This window comes from Fukomys damarensis, unplaced genomic scaffold, assembly GCF_012274545.1.
Source record: "Fukomys damarensis isolate Sample0158 unplaced genomic scaffold, DMR_v1.0_HiC HiC_scaffold_21, whole genome shotgun sequence".
In the NCBI taxonomy this organism is placed as follows: Eukaryota; Metazoa; Chordata; class Mammalia; order Rodentia; family Bathyergidae; genus Fukomys; species Fukomys damarensis.
The window spans coordinates 27,670,440-27,678,109 of record NW_022900933.1 but is presented as its reverse complement, the minus strand read 5'-3'; positions in this window follow the sequence as shown (position 1 = coordinate 27,678,109).

Sequence of the window (7,670 nt, the reverse complement as noted above, 5' to 3'; positions counted from 1 at the left end):
TATAATATATATATGTGGATTTTATGCCCTACACACAGTGTCTAGTTTGTTCTTTCTTGTATGTGTTTACTTAATCTCCATAGCAAAAGTAGGCATTATGATCATTAACACTGAGCATCTCAGCACAGTGAGGCACAGAGCGGGGGAAATCTCTTCAATTCATGTCAGTCAGTACGTTTGAGTTCTGTCTTCCTCATTCAAGATGGCAGACCGAACACAGAAACATTTATAGTTCACTTCCGGAATCTCCAAAAGTGAAGTATAGGTAAAATAAGACATCCTTTTCTCCTCATATATTGCTTGGCAAAACATTGTAGATAAGTATATGCTTTTGGGTTGACAATTTGATAGTGTGTTAGAATTAAAGTATGTAAATGATTTATTCAAATCTTAATTTTAATAATCCATTTTAAAGATACTTATGAAGATATATTAATTTAATTATTTCTAGTATAGCAAATTCACATTTTCTGACTCAGTTATTTCCATTATTGCCTGTATGACATTTTGACTCATTAATCATTTATTTTGGTCTCCCTTGTTCCTTCCAATAATTCCTACAAATGAACCAACTGAGCTTATCAGTGAACCAATTATAGTATAACTTTATCCATTGTAATAGAAGAAGGGAAAACTTCCTGATCATTCATATTTTGCAAGTTTAATTACTCCTTCAGGTCCTTTTATGTACCTAAAGCAATAATGTAGTTTTCGTTTAACTGCACTTTCTTTGAACTCTTGGATGCACATATTCTTAAATTGGGGCTGCCAAATTTAAGAAGTAAAAATACAGAATTCCAGTTAAATTTGAGTTTAACAGTGAATAATTTTTGCATAAGTATGTTCCATGTAATGTTTGGGACACACTTATATTACAGTTTTGCTCTTTATCTGAAATTGAAACTTAATTGAGTATTTTATCTGTCAACACTCTCAAATACAAATCATGGTTGACAGCCATTGTTGTAATGATTGCTCTAGCCAGAAATATTAGTAAAACAAAGCTCTAGTATAATACTTTTTGCAAATTTCTTTATAACATGTATGTCAACTAAAGTGTGTCCTACATCTCCAAAGACACAAACTATAGAATGCCTCATACAGAGGGTCTTGATTGCAAGAAACAGCGAGCTTAACTTAGGCACGAGATTGAGAAATTTTTCTGTGGTTCAGGAAATTGACAGATCAGACCTGAGAGTATAAAGTTCTCAGTGGCTCCTTGAAATGTAAGAAAGTAGAAGTTGAAAAGCAGAGTTCCATTCTTGTATCTGGAAACTACTACTCTGGTGCCCCAGCCACTTTAACCTCTTCCTACCTTGTGTTCTGTCCACCATCACAGAGTCAATAGTCAGTGCTCCAAAATGCTGACCTAAGTTAAACCACATTCCAACTCCCTATCTGTACCTCTTAGCTTCTGAGATTGGAATTGTCTTCCTCTGTACATACATATAAAGTAAAAAAGAACATTCTGCTGTACAGAAAAGATGTGTGAGAGAAAAAAAATGTACCCGATATTTGAGCACTTAAGGACGGTTTGTATCTTTCTCAAGCTGGATTTGCAGTCTTCTTATTGACAAGAGGTAATTCTGTGAAGAACAAAGGAAGCAATAGCAACCTTAGGAACTTAGAAAGTATATATAAAGCTTTGATGTTAGAAGTGACTGCTTGGAGGATGCTTCTGTGCAACTTGTTTTGGTCTTCCGGAACTTAACTTTACTGTCTTTTGTTATGGAAGATCTGACAAGACAAGTAGTTTTTTTTTCAATTTAAAAATATTTTCAAAAATAAAACCTTTATATCTTTAAACATATTAAGAAATCTGCTATTAACAGAGCCATGTATTCCATTCTCTTCATCTAGAGTACAAGTAAGTCTCTCTCTCTCTCTTCATGTAAAACCTGCCAAAAGACCACATAATCAATCAAAATATGAGAATAAAACTTCCTAAGTCTCATAAGAAGGTGACAATTGAGAAATACCAAAGAGATATTACTATTTTACTCACAATTTATGTCATTTTTCTAAAGACTTCACTGGGAAAGGGTGAGTCCCAGTTACCTGCTTGTCTGGTTGGTTCTCTGCAAGGGTAACCTGGACAGAGAAGTGAAGCCAAATTTACCATGGCATTATAGGATGCTCAGAATGAAGAATCTATTTGTAAGAAGAAAGAGTTTTCTTTATTGCCTTTAAAAATACACCATAATGGGCTCAAAATCAAAATAATTTTTTCAGCTCTACTGGGACCCAGGTATCTTGATTCTGTTACTAACAAGTTATTTGAAATTTAAAGAAACATTCAATAGTTCTGATTTTGTTTATGTCTCCAAATCCTGTTTTCCTTCCTAGATCCCTCTGACAATACACATTTTTGGATCTGTGAATATTTTCTTTTGGAAAATGCACAGAAAATCTCACTCAGAAATTATAGAGATTGCTCTGACTCTTTAGTACTCATCCATGCATTTTAAATTACAAGCCCCTTAACACGATTGTATCAAAAGAGCAGAGGGCTGTTAACCAGAACCAAACTGGGATACACACACCATCTTTGAAACCAGTTTTGACCTCTAAGTTGATTGAGCTTTCAGGAGGGAGATTAAAGGAAAAGCATGTCACAGGGCCAATTCGTAATGAACCTCCAGAGATATGGTTAGATCCATCAACCGGTGTACCTGCTAGGCATGTGGAACTTCCCTCGGGGTCACCTGAGGAAAGCAGGCATAATCCAAGAGAAAGAAGAAAGGACAAAAATCATCTGCCCAGTTTTCTCCTAGCTTTGGCTTCCCATGGAAAACCACTCCCCACAAGGAAAGTGAACATTCCACAATCTGACCCTGTTAAGAGCTGCTCTCTTGATGCCAGAGTTGAGTTGTGTGTTGTGGCTTTCTGGATCTAGAAGTGAGGGAAGCAGCTAAATCTGAGGTTGGCTTAGTCCTGTCCATGCAGCGCAGGCCAAGCAGAAGACAGGGGTCTTCTTCTCTCAGGGTAAGGCCAGGAGGGAAGTGACTGAGCAAGTTTAGGAGTTGGGTACCTGAAGAGGTGCATACAGTTGTGTTGAGGACAAGCATTATTTTAAGGCTTGTTTCTACCATGACCTATTTGTTGAGTGTCAGTAAAAGATATTTGTTCTGAGTCTCAAAATCCGAGGGAAGATGCTAAGATCTAAAATTCTATGATTGCATACACTAGTGGAAAAACACTTTGAGTTTGGGATTTATTCCCCTCCAAAAATAAGTTCCCTGGAATAAACGTAGAGATAATGCCCATGCAGAGGTCTGCAGGATTAAATATTTGTTTAACCTTGGAATTTTGCCAGATGACTATTAAAAGGATAGCTTCTCATTTTTATTACATACATAGTAAGGCAAAAATTTACTAAAATATTTATATTTGTTAATTGTTAACAATGTGAACTCTTATAATTTCTTTTGCTATGGAAATAGCATTTAATAGAACATACAATTCATCAGAATATTCTTTTTTATTGAGTTTATTGGTACAATCTAGGTATACAATACAGTCACATTCATTATTGTACCTTTACATGATAGGTCTTGATTCTCATTTTTCCCCTTGTCCATTCTCTGCCTTCATCCCTCCTCCCCTCCCCATTTACAAACATTTTATTTCCATTTTTTCAATTTCTCATATTTTTTCCTCTCCCTTATTCCCTTCCCCCACCCTTCCCACTTTCCCTACACCTTTAGCCCTTTACTTCCTATTTAACATTATTAATTATCTCATTAGGATCTTGCGTACTTTTATGGTTTTTCACAGCAGAGAAACTATTCAGTATTTCAGTTAAAGAAATCTCTGTATGAACCATAAAAATAGGGAATTCTAACATAATACTAAAAAGGAAAGTAAAAGAGAAAAGGCAATGATATAAGATTAAAATAATCCTTAATTCTGAAGATGAAAATGGTCCCTGAACATATTTAAATTGCTTCTTGCTCTTGTAGTCTTATCTTCTTTTTTTTTCATTATTTAAGGAATACTTTATTAGTTTCTGTAATCAAACCCGCTTAGATATGACCTTACGTATTCAATACAGTGCATTACCCCTGTACAAATGGAAAAAAAAAATTAACATTTCTAGACCAATATGGCTGTCAATTTCTGTACAATGCAAACTCAACACAGTAAATTGGAATAACTTTTTCCAAAGTTGACAGCATGGTTAAAGTTTCCCAAAATTCAAACCATATATATATATATATATATATATATGGTTTGAATTTTGGGAAACTTTATATATTCCAATCATAGCAGTATGTTATGCATCAATAGCAGCAACAGTTTTCCAGGTTCTGCAGTCATCTGAACAAAATTATAGACATTCAGCACATTCCGTTAAAAAAACAAAAACAAAAACAAAAAACAAAGAAAAGAATAATACCCAGAAAACAGCAAAGTTCTGTTGCTACTGTGGTACCTGACACCATTTTTTTTTATTAGCATCTTAATCATCATCTGGAAAGAGAACATTCTAGAGTAATATCATTAAAAATAGCTCTGATAAAGCACGGTCCCTACTAGGTATCATAACATAGGTATAAGATATTTTACATTCAGAGAGGTATGATACAGTACCATCCTACATCAATAATTCTAGAATCAGTTTTGGTTTGAAATTTACTTTGTCTGCTAATAAGATTGCTACCCCTGCTTTTTTATGGGCTCCTGTCACATGGAGAATTGTTTTCCATCCTTTCACTTTCAATCTATGGGCTTCTTTATGCACTAGGTGTGTTTCTTGTATACAACATATTGTTGGATTTTGCTTCTAATTCCATTTTGCCAGTCTATTTCTCTTGATTGGTGAGTTGAGGCCATTGACATTGATGGTTATAACTGATATGTACTGATTATTATTGACATGTTATTGGCCTTTTGTTGACTCTTTTTACTTTTTCACCTTCTCCTTTTAGTTTCTTGCCTTGACTATTTGATTTGCTCTGTTGGGCCTCATGGTGTTTTTGCCTTCATTGCCTTTTTCTAGGATCTTGTTTAGAATTGCTTGTAGTGCTGGTTTGGTATTCATGTAGTTTCTCAGGTGTTTTTTGTCTTGGAAGTATCTTATTTCCCCATCCATTTTGAAAGAGAGTTTTGCAGGATACATCAGTCTAGGTTGGAGGTTGTTCTCTTTTAGTACTTGAAATATCTCATTCCAGGCTCTCCTTGCCTTAAGGGTTTGTGTTGAAAAGTCTGCTGTGATTTTGATGGGCTTTCCTTTGGATGTGATTTGTTTCTTTTCTCTTACTGCTTGTAGTATTTTGTTCTTCTGTTGGGTTTCTGGGATCTTGATTATTATATGTCTAGGTGTAGATATTTTTTTGATTGTGGCTAGTTGGGGTCCTATATGCCTCACTTATCTGAATGTCAAATTCTTCTCCTCTGTTTGGGAAGTTTTCTGTCATTAATTCTGTACACAGCTTTTTTAAGTCATTTGTACTTTCTCCTACTACTTCATGGATTCCTATCAGTCTTATGTTATTCTTTTTTTGCATCATCTAGGAGTTGTTGGATTGATTTCCCATGATCCCCTATGTTTTTAAGAGACCTCTCTTTTCATGGTCACTGACTGCAATCTTATCTTCTATATCTGAGAGTGTATCTTTGCATTCTTTTATTCTTTTGCAAAGTCATTTGTACTTTCTCCTACTACTTCATGGATTCCTATCAGTCTTATGTTATTCTTTTTTTGCATCATCTAGGAGTTGTTGGATTGATTTCCCATGATCCCCTATGTTTTTAAGAGACCTCTCTTTTCATGGTCACTGACTGCAATCTTATCTTCTATATCTGAGAGTGTATCTTTGCATTCTTTTATTCTTTTGCATACACTTTCAATTGAGTGTTTAATCTCCTGGATATCTGTTTGAATCTGTTTTATGGATTCCATTTCTTTCCTATATTGGGCGTTTATTTTTTCCATTTCTTTCTTATGCTGGGCCTTCATGGCTTCTATCGTGGTCCTGAGCTCATCTATTTTTTTGTCAGTTTCTGCTCTAGAGTTTCGAAACACGACTTTCATTTTGCTCACCATCTCTATGGTTATCTGGGAAATTATTTCTGTTTTGAATTTTTCTAGAGCCTGATTGATCTGTTTTGTTACTTCCTGTGCATTGAGTTCAGGGTGTCCTGGTGGTTCACTATCAGCCTTTTCATCCTCATTTGCCCTACTGTTTGCCATTGCTGAATTTGAAGTCTGTCTTTGTGCCTTGCTTAAGTGTTTTCTCATTTTTATTTTTGTTGTTGGGCTGTCCTTGGTTTAATCTCTGGGTTATCACCCAAATCTTCCTGATATAGATGCGCCCTAGCTTCTGTGTTTCTAACAACCCACAGACATTCTCATCTTCATAACATTAGAGAAAATAGCTCATCAAATCACCCACAATTCTTTATCCCAACTGATACAATCAGCAACACATTATGATCAAGCACAACTTGGAAACTGACCACCTGTGGTAGTCACTGGTCTATCATCCTTAAACCATTTGAATTAAATTGAAATCAAGAAGCAGTCCAGAACATGTCTGCAGTGAACAGACTTTTCAATATAGTATAATTACCATTTAGGATGGGGGCTCAGACAGAGCTAGGACTCAAGACCCCTGATCTCAGTTAGCTGATGGCTGAACCCTATGACTCAGATGACCTCGGGCTGCAAGGCCCAGATTGAGTTCCTCAACCTTCTGAATGGTTGAACTCCACACCGTTCTTCCGTAGGTTTCCCACGCCCTTTCTTTAAAGATGTTCGAAGTTGGGAACTCAGAAAAATACCCTTTATGACCACACCTCTGTCTCTGCAGAGTGGGTCCAAAGACTAGCGCAATCAGGAGGTCTGAGAGTTCCGGGGGAGTGAAGGAAGGGGAGTTATGGGGGTTCAGAGGTGCCCACGCAGCTACCTTCCTGGCACTGGAGCAATGGCCGCTTGGGGTGGGAGAAGGCGTGGCTCTCCTTCTCGTGGTGGATCGGGGCCCAGGCTACCTTCCTGGTGCTGGAGCGATGGCAGCTGGGGGCCTCATCAGAATATTCTGACACAACTGATTAATTTAAAATGTTAATACATACAATCATAATGCAATCCTGCATTTAAAATGGATTTTAATGTGCAAATAAAGATCTTTTTTTTCCAGCTTTAATTGAGTTTATTGGTACATTTTAGGGATACAGTACAGTTACATTCATTGTTGGGATCTTGTACCTCCACATGACAAGTCTTGATTCTCATTTTTTTCCCTTATCCCTGCCCTCCCTTCACCCCCTCCTCCCCTCCCCATCTACAAATCTTTATTTTCATCTTTTCATTATCTCACATTTTTTTCTTTTCCCTTATTACCCTTCCCCTACTCATCCCACCTTCCCTACACCTTTAGCTCTTTTCTTCCCTTTTCGAAATGTCAGTAATCTTATTAGGATTTTATGTATTATTGCAGATTATTCACACCAGAGAAACTATTTGGTATTTACATATGTGTGACTTATTTATTTCACTTAGGAGTATATCTTCAATATGTATCCATTTTCCTATGAATGAATCTATTTTCTCATTCTTTATGGCAAATAAAGATCTTATGTTTCTCCATAATGTATTACGCCTGTACCTAAGGGGATTCCAGCTATGTGATAACTGATCTTTACAAAGGTAATTTCTCTTATTTATG